Genomic DNA, 21,090 nt, shown 5'->3' with positions numbered 1-21,090 from the left:
CGTCCTTGCAACGTCATTTGCCGCAATGCACGTCGGGAAAGTTTCCCGACGGAGAATGCGCTGTTCGCTCGGCGCGGGAGCGCGCCTAATTTAAATGATTCCCGCCCCCCGGCGGGATCATTTACATTAGGCAGCCTTACGCCCGGCTGTTTAGCATATCGCCCGCGCAATTTACGGAGCAATTGCTCCGTGAATCGCGGGCAAAGCGCAATATTTGCGTGGGCGCAGAGAAAAATTTTTGCTCTTTGCCCACGCAAATATTGCGCGAATCTACCTGAGTCTGGGCCAATGTCCATAAGGTGCAAGCTGGGTGGATGGCTGTGTGTGCACAGTGATCAGGGTGAAGGTATTATGTACACTGATGGCGCACGCTGACATAGAGGATATAGCACATTTCAAGTAAATGTCTTTTGAGCAAAGAGCTCTAACATGAGATAACAGTCTTGAGATCTGGGCTGCCTTGTATGGGGAGCTGAAGCCAAACTCCAAACATGCAAACAGAGAAAAAAACAAAAACAGGCACCACTTAGAAAAAACTGTAAACTTTAATGAATAGACAGCATTAAAGCACTCACATGGAAGTTACTGTGTTCCGGCATATGGATGGGGTCCAAAGGACAGTCAAATTCTCAGCCGTATCGTGAAGTCCCTCTTGAGGCAGTTGCTGGATGTTCCAACGATGAGCTGTGCTGCATGGAGGAGCCCAAATGCCTGTTTACACCGCAGGAAACTTCTGGGTATACTGTGCGGTTTCCGACTGGAGGGCTGGAGTGCACGCTGGGACGCAACTGCGTGAGGAGAGGATGACGTCACAGGACCAGAATGCAACGCGTTTCAGTGCCCGTGCTGTGAGTTATGGGGGATCACAGCGCGCACCTTTCTCAAGCTAGTTGTGAAGGCTGCTGTTAGCCTATTTATATATGCCTTGGTGGTGTAAACTATAAATTGGTGGAGGTAAAGTGTAAATGGCCTCAACACAAATGAGGGATTATACACTAATAATGGCACATGTTTAAGAGTAACCAAAAATAATGGGGTGTGCACTCTGATGCTAAATAAAAATCATCATAAAAATACATTAAAAGACCCATAAAAATATTGCTAAAATAGCAGATAAATAGAAAATGTTAAAAAGGGGACACTGAAGAAATACAAATTATACAACACTGCTCTTAGCGAGAAACAAAATGTAGAAAAGAAGGGAGGAATACAATAAAATGAAGGGGGGGGAAGGGGGGGGAATACTGAAAAACAAAAGAGAAGGGGGGGGGCAAAATAAAAACTAGAACATACTAATAATGTATTATAATATGTGTAGAAATGGAGGATGCACATGTATATGCATGTACACGTACGTCCAAATACACATTAGCCCCCACACATGAGAGATGTAAGTCTTACAATGTAAAAGATATATGTTCATATTATTAATAAAACTAGAGGGTCAAATAAAACTGTGTATGATTGGGAAAATTAGATACAGAATTAATTAAATATATGTATATAGATATAAAGATGGGCAAGAAGCTGTGGCAATGATGATACGGAAATAATTATAATATAGTGGATATTTCCAACTACTCGTTAATTCCTCCAGGTTTAAGAGTATCTAGGGAATATATCCAATATGTTTCTCTCTTACAAAGTCGATGGAACCTTTCGGCTTCCGAAAATGTATTAGAAATTTGTTCTATGACCCAAACTTTTAGGCCATTCGTAGATTTGCTGTGACATTCAGCAAAATGACGGGGTACACTGTGCTTATCCTTTCCTCCTTCTATTTTCCTTCTATGTTCACCAAAACGTTGGCGGAGTGGTCATATGGTGCGGCCGACATAGAGGAGCTGGCAGGGTCAAATGAGTGCATACACAATGAAGTCGGAACCACAATTGTAAAAGTCACTACTCATATAGGTTTTTCCTTTTGCTGTAAATTCTTTTTGACCGTGGCTTACAAAGGAACATGTTTTACATGCAGTTTTTTTGCATTGAAACATTCCTTTCAAGGATATTATGGGAACAAATTCTGAAGATACTGGTGTTTTTAGGTTACTGGGTGCTATTTTGTTTTTCAAGTTAGTGGCTCATCTGTAAGTGGTTCTGGGAGTATGAGGTAAAATTGGTTTAAAATGGGGGTCCTCTAAAAGGATCGGCCAATGTTTGAGGATTTCTTCCATTTTTTTAAAATCGGTATGGAACTTCGTGATAAACCGTATGGATTGATCAAAAGTAGGGTTGAGCGAACCCGAACTGTAAAGTTCGGGTTCGGTACAGACTTTGGGTTTTCCCGAACCCGGACCCGAACCCGAATAATTGGAAAAAGTCCGGGTTCGGGTTCGGAGTTCGGGTAAGTTTTGGCGTGCTGCACGGCAGCCAATCGCCATTCGTGTTACTACTGTGACTGGGAACTGATCACAGCCATGCCTACTTATGGCATGGCTGTGATTGGCCAGCGCAGCATGTGACCCATCATGTGACCAGTCTCTATATTAGATAGAGGCACACAGCACAGATCGTCACTCTGCTTCACTCATGATAGGGAAAGGCTGCTGGAATCTGCTGCTTAGGGAAAGTCTTAGGTGTATCTGTCTCGTTGTCACTGTATTTCACTTATGTGAGGGAAAGGCTGCTGAATCTGCTCAGGGACAGTGTTAGGTCTATGCTGGTATGCTGCTCCAGAAATATCAAGAAGCACACTTTATTTCTTTGATATCTGCATCATCTTATGGCATCTGGCTCGTTGTCACTGCTTCACTTATGTGAGGGAAAGGCTGCTGAATCTGCTTAGGGACAGTTTTAGTTGTATGTTGCTCCAGAAATATCAACAAGCACTCTATTCCTGTGACATCTGCTGTGCTTCATATAGTTTAGGAATTTTGTTCAGCTATAGGGGCAGTTTGCAATCTATAGGTGACTCTGAATATTTCAACAGCAGTGCACCTGCCACACCACCTGTGCACCTGTGATATACTGTGTTTCTGTCAAGTACATAGTCAGGGAGAGTTTCCTGAAATATTTTTCCTATAGGGGCAGTCAGCACTCTATAGGTGACTGAGTATTTCAACAGCACTACACCTGCCACACCACCTGTGCACCTGTGATATACTGTGTTTCTGTCAAGTCCATAGTCAGGGAGAGTTTCCTGAAATATTTTTCCTATAGGGGCAGTCAGCACTCTATAGGTGACTCTGTATATTTCAACAGCACTGCACCTGTCCCCTGTGATATACTGTCTGTGCAGTACATTGTTTAGGGCTGGGTTCCTGCTTCTTGCTATAGGTGGAGAAATATATAGGTGAATCTCTGCCTATTTCACCAGCTTACACTTTTTTGTATTTAAAATTTTTCAAAATTAGGGCAAGACCCTAAATTTGAGAAATATATAGGTGAATCTCTGCCCATTTCACCAGCACTCCACCTTTCCCCTGTGATATACTGTCAGGGATCGGATGGGAGACTGATTTGATGAGGTCGGCCTCTCTTATATCTCCTGTCCTGGCTCCGCTGAAGGTGAAACAGAGGAAGCCGAAGGACAAGAGGGACACGAGTGCCTGGAGCCGGGGGTCCCTAGGGAACAGCTTGGCAGGGTTCAGCGGCATGGAACAGACTGTAATGAGCTTAGCAGGAACAGGTAACAGCCAGGCAGGAAACTGGGGGTTAACAGCAACCAGGAACGTAGACAGGAGCGAGGTCTCAGGGATAGCCAGGTTCATCAGCAAGCGGGCAGAGAGGTACCAAATCATAGACAGAGCCAGAGTCAGGAACGGAGCCGGGTCAGGGATGGACATAAGTACAGGAACAGGACACAGAGCCAAGGTCAAGAGCAAGCCGGGTCAAATACTAGGAAAACACACAGGATCAGGGCAAGGTTCAGGAACACTGAAGCTGAAGATCAGTCAGCAAGGCATAAGAGCCCAGACTCCCTTTAAATAGGCTGTCTGGCGCCAAACTGAATTAGGCTTGTACGTGTGCGCGCGTGCCCGTATCAGTGCGCGCGCGTGCCCGCAATTGCGAGCTCTGGCGCGCATGTGCGAGCCTGTGAGCCATTCTATGGCAAAGGCTATGCGCTTGCGCACGTCTATGTGCAAAGCGTCTTACAGGAGTTCCCTGACATATACTGTCTGTGCAGTACATTGTTTAGTGCTGGCTTCCTGCTTATTGCTATAGCTAGAGAAATATATAGGTGAATCTCTGCCTATTTCACCAGCTTACACTATTTTTGTATTTAAAATTTCTCAAAATTAGGGCAAGAGAAATATGAGGAAAACGTCAAATAAGGGACGTGGCCGCGGTCGTGGTGCTGCTGGTGGAGCTCCTGTTACAGGGAGAGGACGTGGTCGATCTGTGCCAGCTACAAGCACAAGTGAAACACCTTTCTCGGGTGCGAGTAGCCGACAGAGCCTGCAGCGGTATTTGGTCGGGCCTAATCCAGCTCTATGAATGTTGAGGCCAGGAGCAGAACAGGCAGTAGTAGATTGGGTTGCTGACAGTGCCTCCAGTTCCTTCACATTGTTTTCCAACCAGTCTTGTGCTGAAAGCTCAGAGTTGGCGCCTGCAGCCGATGTCCACCATCAGTCTTTCACCTCACCCCCTTGCAAATCAGCCAAGCAGTCTGAGCCCCAAAGCATGCAGCAGTCTCTTCTTCTTTTTGATGAGTCTGTTAGCATGTGTTCCCAGGGCCATCCACCTAGCCCAGCCCCAGAAGGGGAAGAGATGCTTGGGATCATTGTCCTGTTGAAAGGTCCAACGTCTCCCAAGCCTCAGGTTTGTGACGGACTGTATCTGCTATTTTAGCAATATTTTTATGGGTCTTTTAATGTATTTTTATGATGATTTTTATTTAGCATCAGAGTGCACACCCCATTATTTTTGGTTACTCTTAAACATGTGCCATTATTAGTGTATAATCCCTCATTTGTGTTGAGGCCATTTACACTTTACCTCCACTAGGTGGCAACACCACCAAGGCATATATAAATAGGCTAACAACAGCCTTCACAACTAGCTTGAGAAAGGTGCGCGCTGTGATCCCCCATAACTCACAGCGCGGGCACTGAAACGCGTTGCATTCTGGTCCTGTGATGTCATCCTCTCCTCACGCCGTTGCGTCCCAGCGTGCGCTCCAGCCCTCCATTCGGAAACCGCACAGTATACCCGGAAGTTTCCTGCGGTGTAAACAGGCATTTGGGCTCCTCCATGCAGCACAGCTCATCGTTGGAACATCCAGCAACTGCCTCAAGAGGGACTTCACGATACGGCTGAGAATTTGACTGTCCTTTGGACCCCATCCATATGCCGGAACACAGTAACTTCCATGTGAGTGCTTTAATGCTGTCTATTCATTAAAGTTTACAGTTTTTTCTAAGTGGTGCCTGTTTTTGTTTTTTTCTCTGTTTGCATGTTTGGAGTTTGGCTTCAGCTCCCCATACAAGGCAGCCCAGATCTCAAGACTGTTATCTCATGTTAGAGCTCTTTGCTCAAAAGACATTTACTTGAAATGTGCTATATCCTCTATGTCAGCGTGCGCCATCAGTGTACATAATACCTTCACCCTGATCACTGTGCACACACAGCCATCCACCCAGCTTGCACCTTATGGACATTATCTGCATTTTTTTTAATATTTTTTTAAATTATTTTTTATGGAATTTAGGTGGGAATTTATCTATTTATGGTAGCATATTTCACATGATGATGCCATTTTAAGGATTTTAAAATGTATTTGTTACAGTCACGTAACTTCATCAGGGGATAACTGGAGGCCTTTAGGAAGTGGCTTTATACATGGTTGTGAATTAATACAGGTAATTACTATGGTGGCCATTTTCTTGTAGCTCTGGTCGCCTGAAGTAGTACGGCGGCCATTTTTGGGTGTTTTTTGTCTCCGGAAGTAAGTCAGCGTTTTTGTTGGTTGTCTATGGTCAAAAATAACAATAAATATCTATGGTGGGCATTTTCTTGTAGCTCCGGTCGCGGGGAGTAGTACGGTGGCCATTTTTGGATGGTTTTTGTTGCTGGAAGTAGGTCTACTGCCATTTTTATGGTTATTTATGGAAAAAACAACAAGAGAGATCTACGGCGGCCATTTTCTTGTAGCTCCGAAACCCGTGGTTGCAACGGCGGCCATGTTTGGGTGGATTTTGTCACAGTAAACAATGCAGTGGCTTTAACTAAAAGGACAATCTAGTAAATAGATACAAATCTGTTTAATGGCTATTTTCTGTGGGCCACAAGCATAGAGGTGGCCTAGAAAACTAGAAACAGTAGAACAGACCGGGTCATCTAGGGGGTTAACGGGGACTATGCAAAAGACCCATGATGCTAATAGTAAAATAATATATGGGCATATGGCTCTAAAGCAAATATTATGATGCTAAAGGTCATACTTACTAATTTTGTGTAAATATGGAAAAACAATTAAAAACAAACGGCTAATGTCTATAAAAATGTAAATGGTTAGATATTTAAATATAAAAAAAATATATATATAAAATATAAAAAATAGACATTAAACATACGGCAGGTAGATAAACAGGGGGAATTTTGCTAAAATTATTCTGAAGGAAACCCAGAAGCCATAATAGCCATAAAGATTAATATAGAATGGAAACTCCATTGTGGTAGAGGGAGAGGGGTAGTAATATGCAATTGCACCGGAGATGTCATCGGTGAGAAAAATGACATAGTAGGAGAGGCAATACTTGTGGAATAGAGGAAATTAAAATAGTTCATAAATTAACAAGATTAAAAATCACTGATAAAACAATTCAGATCGAATTCGATATTCAAGCCCCGAGGTGCGAAAGTTTCCAACGTGAATATCCATTTTGATTTGAGTTGGCTTAGTGTCCTAACTTTATGGCCCCCCGCCAGTGTCTTGCGTAAGGTTTAATGCCCCAAAATATGAGTTGTGTGGGGTCTTTGTTGTGATGGGTAGCAGTGTGTTTTGACACACGGTGCTTATTGAAACCTTTGATTATATTTTGCACGTGTACTTTTATGCAAATTTTGAAGGGTCTTTTTGTCCGGCCTATATATTGTAGCCCGCAGCTACATTCTAGGGCATAGACAGCCCCTTCTGTGTTAGAGCAGATATATTCTTTGATTTCGTATGAGTTTCCTGTACTAGTGGAGGTAAAGTCCTTTTTCTTTTCATTTGGATGTTTCGTTCTCACACATGCGTAACAGCGCTTGCAGGGAAAAAAAACCTTTCCAGTGAAGTAGGTCAGGCCTCTTCCTGGGGGGTTCGGGATACTTTTCACAATCTTGTCCCGAATTGTGGGAGCTCTTCTGTAAACAAATTTAGGAAGTCTGGGGAGAGTCTCCTGCAGATGTATATCTGCCAATAGGATATTCCAATGGCGCTTGATAATTTTTTTGATTCGTTCAAGTTGCACGCTATAATCAAAGATAATTGGTACTATGTCCTTTGCGGTCTCATGTTTTGGTTTATCTCTTATGAGTGTTTTTCGGTCCATCTCTGCTACTTTAGTAATTTTATTGTTGATGAATGTGCTGTCATATCCTTTTTCTATAAATCTCTGTCCCATCTTTTTTAGCTTGTGATGTAAAAGAGTCTTTATGTGTACAGTTTCTTCTCAGGCGCATAAGTTGTCTTTTACTATTAGCATCATGGGTCTTTTGCATAGTCCCCGCTAACCCCCTAGATGACCCGGTCTGTTCTACTGTTGTTTCTAGTTTTCTAGCCCACCTCTCCGCTTCTGGGCAGCAGAAAATAGCCAATAAACGGATATGTAACTATTTTACTAGATTGTCCTTTTAGTTAAAGCCACTGCATTGTTTACTGTGACCAAATCCACCCAAACATGGCCGCCGTTGCAACCACGGGGACCAGAGCTACAAGAAAATGGCCGCCGTAAATGTTTAATGTTATTTTTGACCATAGACAACCAACAAAATGACTTACTCAAAAATGGCTGCCGTACTACTTCCGCGACCAGAGCTACAAGAAAATGGCCAACATAGTAATTACCTGTATTAATTCACAACTAGGGATGAGCTGAAACCCCCCCCCCCGGTTCGGTTCTCACCAGAACCTGCGAATGGACCGAAAGTTCGATCAAACTTTAGGACCCCATTAAAGTCTACGGGACTCAAACATTCGAAATCAAAAGTGCTAATTTTAAAGGCTAATATGCAAGTTATTGTCCTAAAAAGGGTCTGGGGACCCGGATCCTGCCCCAAGGGACATGTATCAATGCAAAAAAAAAGTTTTAAAAACTGCTGTTTTTTCGGGAGCAGTGATTTTAATGATGCCTAAAGTGAAAAAAAAAAGTGAAATATTCCTTTAAATATCGTACCTGCTGGGTGTCTATAGTATGCCTGTGAATTCAGTGGCACCTGTTTCCCATGTGTAGAACTGTCCCTGCACAAAATGACATTTATATAGGAAAAAAAGTAATTTAAAACTGCTTGCGGCTTTAATGTAATATCTGGTCCCTGCAATATGGATGAAAATCATTGAGAAAAATGGCATGGCCCCCCCCCCCAGGTCATTACCAGCCCCTTTGGGTCCTGTATGGATATTAAGGGGAACCCCACACCCAAATTAAAAATAGGAAAGGCGTGGGGCCCCTATGCCCTATATACTCTTAACAGCAGTATAGAGGCGGTGCAAACAAGATAGGTAATGTAGGTTTGTTGTTAAGTAGAATCTGTTTATAATTTTGAACTGGTACATTTTAAGGCTTCATGCACACTGAAGCTAAAAAAAGCTATAAAAAAACGCCAGTAGCTTTGCAGGGAGCCTTTCAATGTTTTTTTTGCGTTTTTGCAATAGCGTTTATTAGCGTTTTTCAGTGTAGCGTTTTACGTTTTTAGCTTTTTTTTTTCTCGCCAAAAAACTGCACTTTGAACACAAATTTGGGGCGTTTTTTGAAAAAAGCCAATAAACTCCAAAGCTCATTAAAACTAATAAACGCACATGTGTGCATGGGCACATAGGCTAACATATAGCCTATGTGCCCATGATTCAGGTAGAGATACGACGGCGTATCAGTAGATACGCTGTCGTAACTCCGAATCTGCGCCGTCGTATATTTAACCACTTCGTTACCGAGCCTGTTTTTCAGATTCAGTGTTTACGAGACTAAAACAGTTTTTTTTGCTAGAATATTACTTAAAACCCCCAAACATTATATATATTTTTTTTCTAACACCCTAGAGAATAAAATGGCAGTCATTGCAATACTTTTTGTCACACCGTATTTGCGCAGCGGTCTTACAAGCGCACTTTTTTTGGAAAAAATTCACTTTTTTAAATTAAAAAATAACACAACAATAAATTTGGCCCAATTTTTTTATATATTGTGAAAGATAATGTTACGCCGAGTAAAATGATACCCAACATGTCACGCTTAAAAATTGCGTCCGCTCGTGGCATGGCGTCAAACTTTTACCCTTAAAAATCTTGATAGGCGACGTTTAAAAAATTCTACAGGTTGCATTTTTTGAGTTACAGAGTAGGCCTCAGGCTAAAATTATTGCTCTCACTCTAACGATCGCGGCGATACCTCACTTGTGTGGTTTGAATACCGTTTTCATATGTCGGCACTACTCGCGTATACGTTCGCTTGTACGCGCGAGCTTGTCGGGACGGGGCGCTTTAAAAAAATGTTTTTTTGCTTTTCGCATTTATTTTTAGTTATTTTACAATTTTTAACACTGAAATAAAAAAAAATAAAAAAATTAGCACTTTTATTCCTATTACAAGGAATGTAAACATCCCTTGTAATAGAAAAAAGCATGACAGGTCCTCTTAAATATGAGATCTGGGGTCAAAAAGACCTCAGATCTCATATTTGGGCTTAAATGCAAAAAAAAAAAAATATGTCTCTTTAAGAGGCTGGGCGGGACTGACGTTTTGACGTCACTTCCGCCCAGCAGAGCTATGGGGGACGGGCGAAGGAGATTTTTCCTTCAGTCTCGTCCCCGCTCAGCTGCCGGATGGTCGCGATCCCCTCTGCCGCTACCGACGGCTCCGGTAAGTGTCGGAGGGCGCGTTACAGCGGCGGGAGGGGGGGGGGCCCTCTCCCGCCACCGATAACGGCGATCTCGTGGCGAATTCGCCGCGGAGACCGCCGTTATCGTGTACAGGACCGTCGGCACTAAAGATTGATACCTCAGTTGTGGCAGCAGCTGCTGCCGTTACTGAGATATCCATCTTTAAAAACAGGACGTCTTTTGACTATGGGCCAGTAACCAAGTGGTTAAGCATATTCTCAAATTGAGATACGCTTAAATGTTGCTAAGATACGACCGCCGGCGCCGTCGTATCTTAGCTGTCTATTTACGCTGGCCGCTAGGGGCGTGTACGCTGATTTACGCCTAGAATATGTAAATCAGCGAGATACGCCTATTCATGAACGTACGCTTGCCCATCGCAGTAAAGATACGCCGTTTACGTAATGCGTTTTCAGGCGTAAAGATAAACCACCAAAAAGATGGCGCAGCCAATGTTAAGTATGGACGTCGGAACCGTGTCGAATTTTTCAAATTTGATGTCGTTTGCGTAAGTCGTCCGTGAATGGGGCTGGCCGCAATTTACGTTCACGTCGAAACAAATGAGTCTTTGCGGCGTAATTTAGAGCATGCGCACTGGGTTACGTCCACGGGCGGCGCATGCGCCGTTCGTTCAAAACGTCATTTACGTGGGGTCATGCTTAATTTACATAAAACACGCCCACCTCTTCCACATTTGAATTAGGAGCGCTTACGCCGGCACATTTACACTACGCCGCCGTAACTTAGGACGCAAGTTGTTTGTGAATACTGTACTTGCCTCTCTAACTTACGGCAGTGTAGCGTATATGAGATACGCTACGCCTGCCTAAAGTTATGCACGTCTACCTGAATCTGGCTAATAGAGTTTAGTTTATGGGCTTTTAAAAAAAAGCCCAAAGCGACAATAAACTGCAGTTTATCAGCTTCAGTGTGCATGGAGCCTTAAAGTGTAGCTCCAGACAAAAAAATCTATTTTTAAGCTTTTTGGAAAACATAGGGAAGGGTTATCACCCCTGTAACATTTCTTTTGCTGTCTGTGCACCTGTTCAGAAGATTTCACCTCACTTTCTGTCCCAATGACAATTTTTTTTTTGAAAATGTGGGTTTTTTAGTGAAACAAGGAACTCTTACAGGAGATAATTTCCCTTCCTAGGGGTAGATTTCCTCTCACTTGCTGTTGTCTTCTTCCGTTTGCAAGTAGGAGTCGTTTGACAGTTGGATGTTTGAAAGTCGGGGCCTGCCGTATATACTGTGCAAAAATTTGGGCCTTAGGTGTTGGTGTTGCCACAACACTGTAAGCCCTCACAGTTAGTCTTGGTGGGCGCTGGAACACCCTGCTGTGAACTATTATATCAAGAATTGTAATTACATGTCATTGTTGAACAGTGGTAGAAAAATTGGGTCTTTGGTGGTGGTGCTGCTGGTGCCACAACACTAAGTCCTCACAGTTACTCTTGGTGGGCGCTGGAACGGGCCCTGCTGTGAAAAATATTATATCAAGAGTGGAATTACATGCACCTGTTGAACAGGGGTAGAAAAATTGGACCTTTGGTGGTGGTGGTGGTGGGGTTGCCACAACACTGTTATCCCTCACAGTATACTCTTGGTGGGCACAGGAATGGGCCCTGATGTGAAATATTAGATCAAGAATTGTAATTGCATGCCATTGTTGAACAGGGGCAGAAAAACTGGGCGTTTGGTGGTGGTGGTGGTGCCACAACACTGTCAGCCATCACAGTTACACTTGGCGGGTGCAGAAATGGGCCCTGCTGTGAAATATTAGTTCAAGAATTGTAATTACATGCCCCTGTTGAACAGGGGCAGAAAAATTGGGCCTTAGGCACTGGTGCCACAACACAGCAACCCCTCACAGATACTCTAGTTGGAGCGCAGGAATGAGCCCTGCTGCAAAGTATTGGATCAAAAATTGGAATTACACACCCCTGTTAAACTGGGGCAGAAAAATTGGGCCTTAGGCACTGGTGTTGGTGCCACAACACTGCAACCCCTCACAAATAGTCTAGTTGGAGCGCAGGAATGAGCCCTGCTGCAAAGTATTGCATCAAAAATTTTAATTACATGGGCCTTAGCCACTGGTGGAGGTGTCCAGAACCAAAAATATTTTTACAAGCTATCAGCATGATCATTGAGGTGGAACAGTATAGTCACTCAGCATCAGCATAGGCAGGCTTGAAATTATTCCGTTACATCAGCATCAGGTGCTTGGTAGCTGGAGGTGATCCAAGACTGATTCATTTTTATGAAGGTCAGTCGATCGACCGAGTCGGTGGAGAGGCGCACCCTGTGATTGGTTACAAAGCCTCCAGCAGCACTGAATGTGCGTTCCGAAAGAACGCTGGATGCAGGACAGGCCAGTAGCTCAAATGCATACTGTGCAAGCTCTGACCAGTGATCCCTCCTCAAGACCCAGTAACCCAGAGGATTTTCAGTGAGAAAGGTGTCCAAGTCTGATCTTGCCCCTAGGTATTCCCGCACCATGTAAATCAGACGCTGGCGATGGTTGCTGGAACCGATCACACCTTGGGGCTGCGGACTAAAAAATTGTCTGAACGGCCACCTACTCCACCGCTCCTTCTTTGACTGACTGAAGCCTCAGCAACACATTGTCCAGGACCAGGATTTTGTAACCTCCCAGTCTCTGGGAATGCGCTGCATAGACCTTTCTGCAAGGCCTCCCAAAGATGTTTCTACCTCTGTTCCCTCTGCGACGGCAAGATAAGGTCCGCAACCTTAGGGCTCTTTCACACCGTATTGATCCGCTCCGTTAGCCCGTTTGGCTCAGCGGGGCTTCCTCCGTAAATCCCAGCTGAGCTGTCGGCGGACAGGGCGGTCCCCGCACACAGTGCAGAGACCGCCCTGTCTCACCTCCGCTCTCCCCTATGGGGAATCGGTTGAATACTGACCGTGTGTCCGTATTCATCCGATCCGTTCCGCCGCACGGAAGAAAAATAGGGTTTTCTTCCGTCCGCAAAAGCGGATTTTTGCGGACGGGGATGGTTGCGGACGTTAGCTGATGCATCATCCGATAACGTCTGCAATCCCATAGGGATACATTACAAGTCTGTAAACGGACTTGTAATAAATGGACCGTTTGTCCGTACGTGTGAAAGGGCCCTTACTCTTGTAACGTGGATCAAGGAGGGTTGCCAGCCAGTAATGATCCCTCTCCTTGATACCACGAATATGAGGATCCTTCCGCAGGCTTTGCAGGATCAGGGAGGCCATGCAGCATAGGTTTGCTGAGGCATTTGGTCCGGAGTCCTCTAGGTCACTCAGGATGACCCGATCTGCAGCCACTTCCTCCCAGCCACATACAAGTCCATGGGTTTATTGGGACTGTAATTGATCCCTTGAAGACTGCTGCTGATGCTGAGTGCTAGGATCCAACTCCAGAGTTTCCTGACCTGCTTCAGGGCATCCTGTAAGCCTTGGTACCTGCCCAAGAACCTTGGCACCACCAAGTTAAAGGGTCACTAAAGGATTTTTTTTTTAGCTAAATAGCTTCCTTTACCTTACTGCAGTCCTGGTTTCATGTCCTCATTGCTCGCTTTTTCTCTGATGTTGCTGTAAAACTGCTCTGTTCTGGACACTTCCTGGTTGTCTGGCTCCGTATGAAAAAAGTCATGGGAGAGTTTAGTTTAGTTTTCCTAGCCATGACTTTCTATGGCACTGAGGCATAAAATAACATGCAAAGACTAAACTACTTTCAGTTTCGTTTTTGCATCTAAGAGGCACATTATATGATTTTTATCTATTTTTAATCGTTTTTAAAAGGAATCAGTTAACTATTATGTCTCTATACCCTGTAAACAGTCATTTCAGCAAAAAAATTGTTTTCCTTTAGTGATCCTTTAAGGACGTGAGCTAAACAGGGCACATGGGTCAGTTGTCTCTGTCAGAGGGCGGAGAGGATGTTAGTGCCATTGTCGCAAGCCACCATTCCTGGCTTAAGCTGGCGTGGCGTCAACCACCTATGAGCCTGCCCCTGCAGAGCTTAAAGAACCTCTACCCCAGTGTGGCTCCTGTCCCCCAAGCACACCAGCTCAAGCACTGCATGGCATCTTTTTGCCTGCGTACCTACGTAGCCCCTTGAATGCCTTCGGAGCACCACTCAGTCCAAGGACAAATCAGCACAGGAAGAGGCCATGGAGAAAGAAGAAGAAGAAGAGAGGGTGGAGGAGAGAGGTGTGTCACAATCACCAGTAGTAGCATTTTGGAGGCGTGGTGGTGGAACAACCTCCAACACTACTGTACCTTGTCCTGCATCCTTTCCAGCTGCCAGCAGAGTCACCCAATGCACCATAAAAAGATAGGCAACGTCCCAGTCCATGCCTACTGGACCATGAGTCAGCGGTAATATGCACCTTACCGCTGACCGCCCTGTCCAGCGAGGCATGGACATTGCCTTTCACATGCCGGATTAGCCTTCCGTGAGAAAAAGTGGCGTTTGGGAACCTGCCACTGAGGTACCGCACATTCCACAAACTCATGGAAGGGGCAGAATCTACCAAATGAAAAGGCAGCAGTTGAAGTGCTAGCAATTTAGCCAAGCTAGCATTCAACCGCTGGGCATGTGGATGGCTGGGGGCTAACTTCTTTCAGCGCTGCAGCTGCTGAGGCAGGGAAATTTGCCTGGTACAATCTGAAGTCGGTGTACCGATAGCAGATTGCCCGCAAGTACTTGGCTGTGACACACCTAATTCTACACCTTCAGTCCTCTCAGTGCAGGTTTCAGGGAGGACTGAAGGTATAGTGGGGTTGGAGATCCCAGCTGATGAGGAGCAAGGAGAGGTCCGCTTTGTTCTTTGGTGTGGGTCTTTTAGGTACGCTTGGCAACGAACTGCATGGCAGGTGGACATATGTCTGGTCAAGCATGTGGTGCCCAAGCGGGTGATGTGTTGGCCACGCGGGATACGCTTGAGACATATGTTGCAAATAGCATCGGTGCGATCTGATGCACTCGTCTCAAAAAAGGCCCACACCAAAGAACTTTTGGAATAACGCAGAGAGACAGCAGCGCCCTGCACATGCAGAGCTCTGCGGTGTGACGCAGTCAGTGTGATGCCCTTAAGCTGGCCCCTGAAGGGCATCCTCCTCTCTCCTATCAGGCACACACGTGGAGTCAGTAACCTCATCATCCCCTCCCTCCTCATCACTGGAGCAAACCTGGCAGTATGCTGCAGATGGGGGAACATGACTGCCAGATTGCTGTCCTTCTTGGGCACCCCCTCTCTCTGGGCTCACGTTACTGCCTTCCTCTAGCTGGGTACCATCTTCGGAGCCTTCAAAGCGCTGCGCATCCTCCTGCAGCATGTACCCAACACTGTGGTCAAACAGTTCGGGGGACTCCTAAGGAGGACATGGTGGACCTAGGGAAGGAGTGACTGATGGCATTAAGCCGAGTCTACCAAGTCTTCGGCATGTTGCGGCTCAACACGGCCAGCTGCTGAAAAAAAGGACAAGCATGTCCCACGGCCACGTGCTGATGAGGATGCACTGTGTCCACGACCAGCTATGTTGCCTCTAGACGCAGAGCCTGCTTGCCCTCTTTTATCGGCTCATGACTGTCTGCCTCTCCTTGTTGTCCTTCCAGACATATGATTATACTGCAGCTAGCAGAATCAACTGCCTGCCTGTAGTATTATTATTAACCTCCCTGGCGGTATGATTATTTCAGAAAAAAGGTGCTGAAACCGGTAGCATTATTTGCAAGGAAATTTGGCGTTTTATACTGTAGGCCTGTAATTCTTAGGAATAACTCACTTAAATTTTTTTTAAGACAAATTTCCATACAAATCACTATCGCACAATTCTGCAAGTGATAATTTATTATCGCTGTTTTCTAGGGACACTTTTGGACAATCTACAGTTTGCAGGCAGAAAGGGCAGAAAGGGCACTGGGCAGACCACTAGGGACAAGGGGGGTGTGTATTTTTTACATACAGTACTGTAATCTATAAGATTACAGTATACTGTATGTAAGTTGTTTGTTTACCTTTTTTGAATTTGGCGCCGTTCTCCTCCCCTGTGCGTCGTAACGTCGCAGGGAACGGAGATCGGCGGCACAGGAGGACACTGTGTGAATCGAGCGAGGTCCCGCTCGCTCACACAGAGCGGTGGCATCGCTGGATCCAGGGACAAGGTAAGTAACTTTGTCTGTGGCTGCAGCGTGGCGAGCCCGGGTTAAGAGAACACCAGCAATTGTCTTCAGTTGCACACTGTGCAAAGGACACAGTACACTAACTGAAAATACTTGCAACTCCCTGCCTGTGGTATTAGTCTGAGAACACCAGCAATTGTAGTCAGGTAGCTTTAAGTGCACACTGTGCAGAGGACACAATACACCATGTGAAAATACTTGCAGATCCCTGCCTGTGGTATTAGTATGAGAACAGCAGCAATTGTATTCAGGTAGCTTTAGATGCACACTGTGCAAAGGACACAGTACACTAACTGACAATACTTGCAGATCCCTGCCTGTGGTATTAGTATGAGAACACCAGCAATTGTAGTCAGGTATCTTTAGGTGCACACTGTGCAGAGGACACAGTACACTAATGCCCTGTACACACGATTGGTTCATCCGATGAAAACGGACCGATGGATTTTTTCATCGGATATCTGATGAAGCTGACTTTCATCAGTCTTGCCTACACACCATCAGTTAAAAAAACGTTTGTGTCAGAACGCGGGGACATAAAACACTACGACGTGCTGAGAAAAATGAAGTTCAATGCTTCCGAGTATGCGTCGACTTGATTCTGAGCATGCATGGATTTTAACCGATGGACTTGCCCACAGACGATCGTTTTTTTTCTATCGTTTTTTTTTAACCATCAGATAATTCTAAAACCGGTTCTACGTTTTTTCACCGATGGGAAAAAAAACGATGGGGCCCATGCGATCGGTTCGTCCGATGAAAACAGTCCATCGGACCGTTTTCATCAGACGAACCGATCGTGTGTACGCAGCATAAGTGAAAATACTGCAGCTCCCTGCCTGTAGTATTAGTATGAGAACTCCAGCAATTGTATTCAGGTAGCTTTAGGTGCACACTGTGCAGAGGACACAGTACACCAAGTGAAAATACGTGCAGATCCCTGCCTGTGCTAAAGGAGACTTCCTTTAGACCCCTTTTACATGGATGGATAGAATGGGGCTTTTAGCTGCGGATTTTCTAGTTTTCTACTGCAGCTAAAAGCACACAATGCTTTCCTATGGCTCCATTCACACACAGCGTTTAGCTGCGATTTTGTTACATGCGGTTTGGTGCGAATAGAAATAATAGAATTTATTGTGTCCAGGAGCGATTTAGTGCAGCTATATGCACATAACCACAGGTAATCACAGTCTTTTGTGTCAACTGCGGATAGCAACAAAAAAGGGTTGCTATGGGAATGACTACCTCAGCTAAACGGAGCCGCACGTAAACGTAGGTAATCGCAATGTACAAATGCAGCTAATCGCAGTGCCTGGAGCCTTTAATTTCACAGAACATTTACATGCTTTTAACTGCGGCAAAATAGCCGTCCGTGTAAAAGGCGCCTTATAGATTATATTTAGGATTTGAATGGAGTTCTACTTTGACTGCCAACCGTGTTCCCATCTGTGTTGCCTGGTACCATACTATTTCTACTGCCAATACCCACAATAAATACATCTATTTAAAAGATCAATTTATATGGATAAAATCAGGAATATGATCTATATATGATAGATCTAGAGTTGTATAGGTTAACATAGGGTGTGTGATCTCTATATTTGATATGTCTTACTTTCTGTTTGCAATTACATTTTAAATATTTTTTTATTTTTATTTAGGTACAGTTATATGCATTGCAATGCAAAATAATATAGTTGAAAAATCATTGATATAAGCTTTACTGTATATTTAACATTGTACGTATAGAGATAACCTGCTGTTAAGGTTAAGGTAAACCGTAAAAATTAACATGTTGGAAACTTCCTCTGGCTTTGAGAAAGGGCACACTAGCATTTAAAATTCAGTGTCATCATTTTGGGATGGATATCTGAATAGTGGTTTTATCAAGTGGCTTTGCCTTGCATATTTATATATTGCACTAATTTCTCCCATTCATCCTTCATTTTGATGCACCGGAGGAGGTCTTATTTTTGATACCCTAGTATCAAAAAGTACCCTATTAAGGGGGGGGGATGGGCAGGACACATACCGGGGTTGATTTACCAAAGCCAAATATACTGTTCACTTTGCAGGGGAATGTGCACTTTGCGAGGGAATTTCTCCTAGGATAAGCGAATTAGATGAAGCTCTGTTGACTTCCACCATCCTATCATGTGCAAGCAAAAGTTCTATTTTTTTTTCTTGTGTGTGAATCTTTACCTTGTTCACTAAGCTCTGGAGAGAAAGTGAACAGCCTCTTTGACTTTAGTGGATCAACCCTGTCTTTTTTTTTTTGTGTAAAAATAAAGCTGTACTTTAAAGGACTAATCATAACGTTATATATAGAGCCCAGTGATACTTAAGAGCCGGTTCACTCAGGGGCGGCATGATTTTGGGGGCGACTCGGCGAGGCGTTCTCAAGACGACTTCAAAGGCGACTTGCAAAATGACTTCTGTATTGAAGTCAATGCAAGTCGCCCAAGGCGCCCCCAAAGTCGTACAAGAACCTTTTTCTAAGTCGGAGCGACTTGAGTCGCTCCTATTAGAACGGTTCCATTGAACAGAGCGGAGCGCAACTTGTCAGGCAGCTGAGTCGCCTGACGAGTCGCCCCTGTGTGAACCGGCTCTTAATTGCAACTAAGAAACTAAAAATACATAGAGATGCTAACAGGTATAATACATTACAGTTACTCAATTTTTCCCATCAACCTATATTTTTTAGCAAGCATTATTGCAAACCCACTGTAGGCACTTACCAGGATGTTGCTTCTTGAAGGTTTCAGGTGTTTCTGTTCTTACTATTTTATATCCTCGATGAAGCTGATAAGCAATGAATGACTTGCAAAATTCAGTGAACTGTTATAATACCTAAGGTTGTAAACTGTTAATCAATGACAAGGTTAACAGCTCAGATATAGGTAGGAATACTGCATGACAAAAGCATATATTACACATACATACTGTCATAGAAAAATTAATAACGCCCGTACATAATTAAAATAAGCTATAAAAACCTTTTTGTCTATATAAAAATTTAAAACAAAGAATAGCGCTGCGAAAAAGAGAAAAAGGATTACATTTATTGATACCGAGAAGACACTTGTATTAATCCAATATTTACAACCATAACATAAAGGATATCACTTGTTAAAACAGAGAGGACACTGCTGAATACTGATACAACATACATGATATTAATAAAAAGATGGCTATAGAGGATTCCACAATAAGTAATGCTAAGTTGTAGAGAGAGACAGAGAGAGACCGAGAGAGACAGAGAGAGAGAGAGACAGACAGAGAGAGAAAGAGACAGAGAGAGACAGAGAGAGAGACAGAGAGAGACAGACAGAGAGAGACAGACAGAGAGAGACAGACAGACAGACAGAGAGAGACAGAGACAGACAGACAGAGAGAAAGACAGACAGAGAGACAGAGGGGGAGAGAGGGGGAGAGGTTACATCACCATGCTGCTAGGTCAGCTCATCCATCATGATTCAGTCTGCTTGGTCAGGACATCATACACTGATTCTGTCAAGCTGACTTGACTGGATTTTATACTCCTGCGCCAATATTTTCTCCCTCCAAAAAACTCAAGTTTCCCGAGGATTCGATTGGTTGACTTTATGAGTCTTTTCAGTAATGACCCCCAACCGGTAACCTCCTGTTGTCCCATCTCTGTGCCAAGGTATGTCTTGGAGTTTGCATAATTGACACCTACCAACTTCCCTTGTGATCACAATCAGACAAGAGATGAAAGGAACCTCTTCTAATATGCAGGTGGCCACTTCCTATCAGAGAATATATTGTAACTATCAAATGGTATGCAGCTATCCTTTGAAGCGTAGTCACACCAGTATGCAAAGGGCCCCTGCTGTGATGGAGCTTTTCATCCTGTCCAGCTTAACAAAAGGACAATTTGACAAAGTCATTTTTTAAAGCCCAGCTGCACAAAATTGAACCAGTCCAGTAAAACATATACATTATCTTTATGCTGGTTCCCCTGGTATAAATATGAAATTCAAACTTTCCACCACAGTCCCCCCTGAAGTTCATTATTGAACTTATGTCCTCCTTCAATGATCCGGTACCCACCCACAACGGCCCAGAAGCCCCGAACCTTCCCCCACCACCACTGCGGCCTCTTGAGACAGTCCTGGTGCCTTTGAAACTTCAGATCTGAACCATGAGTGTCTGTACTGCAATGTTTCATTGCCCCTCTGCATTGGAGGAGTGGAATTCCACCATTGATGGCGGGATCCTTATATATTTAGTCCTGTATCTTGGAAATATGGTGTTCTGATTGTCACCATTGGATTGGACTGCGAGACAGCACTTTTTCAGCATGATGAAGGAAAGTTTAGGAGAGTCTTATTCATGGCACGCTTGTCTTCAAAAAAATGACTTGGTTGTCATTGCTTCTTCAGGTGGTGGTTGGGTGGGCCTCTGGACAGTCATGTATGAATACAAAAGGAGAAAGGAGAACGTCAGTGTACAGTTATTGGAGGAATGTCAGACAGGAGCAGTGGGGTGGCTTTTATGACTATAAAGCCGTAGGTAGACTAGGGGAGGTAGAATTACTTTAAGACATGAAAACCTGGATGTCCAGGGATACTTTGGTCAAATGGGTGTACAATATGGCACTGGCGGGCAGGAATGCTCATGCGCCTTAAAAACAAAAAAATATGACTGATGTCCTAGTTACATTATCCTGAGAAGATGTATGATAGCAGCCAAAAATAAAAACGTAGAGAGCATAATATTAAAGGAGGAAAGGAAGAGAGGTGAGTAATGAAAAAGAATATGGAGAATAGAAAAAAAAACAAAAAATAAAAACTACAGATTTAATGCTGCTCCAACCAAGATTGTTAAAGAACATTGAATCGGTATTCAAAAAAACTAATACC

General features: G+C 44.1%; 1 protein-coding gene across 1 annotated transcript in view; it reads right to left on the bottom strand.

Annotated features, from left to right (window-relative positions):
- Positions 1-19,012, bottom strand: part of LOC120920832 (cholinesterase-like) — a 215,595-nt gene extending 196,583 nt beyond the window's left edge. Inside the window, exon 1 of the mRNA XM_040333169.1 lies at positions 18,943-19,012. The gene's annotated coding sequence lies outside the window, so the exon portion shown is untranslated. The remainder of the gene's footprint in view (positions 1-18,942) is intronic.
- Positions 19,013-21,090: the final 2,078 nt, after the last annotated feature.

Source organism: Rana temporaria, chromosome 13, assembly GCF_905171775.1.
Source record: "Rana temporaria chromosome 13, aRanTem1.1, whole genome shotgun sequence".
NCBI classification, from domain to species: domain Eukaryota; kingdom Metazoa; phylum Chordata; class Amphibia; order Anura; family Ranidae; genus Rana; species Rana temporaria.
This window is presented reverse-complemented; position numbering and strand designations above follow the sequence as displayed.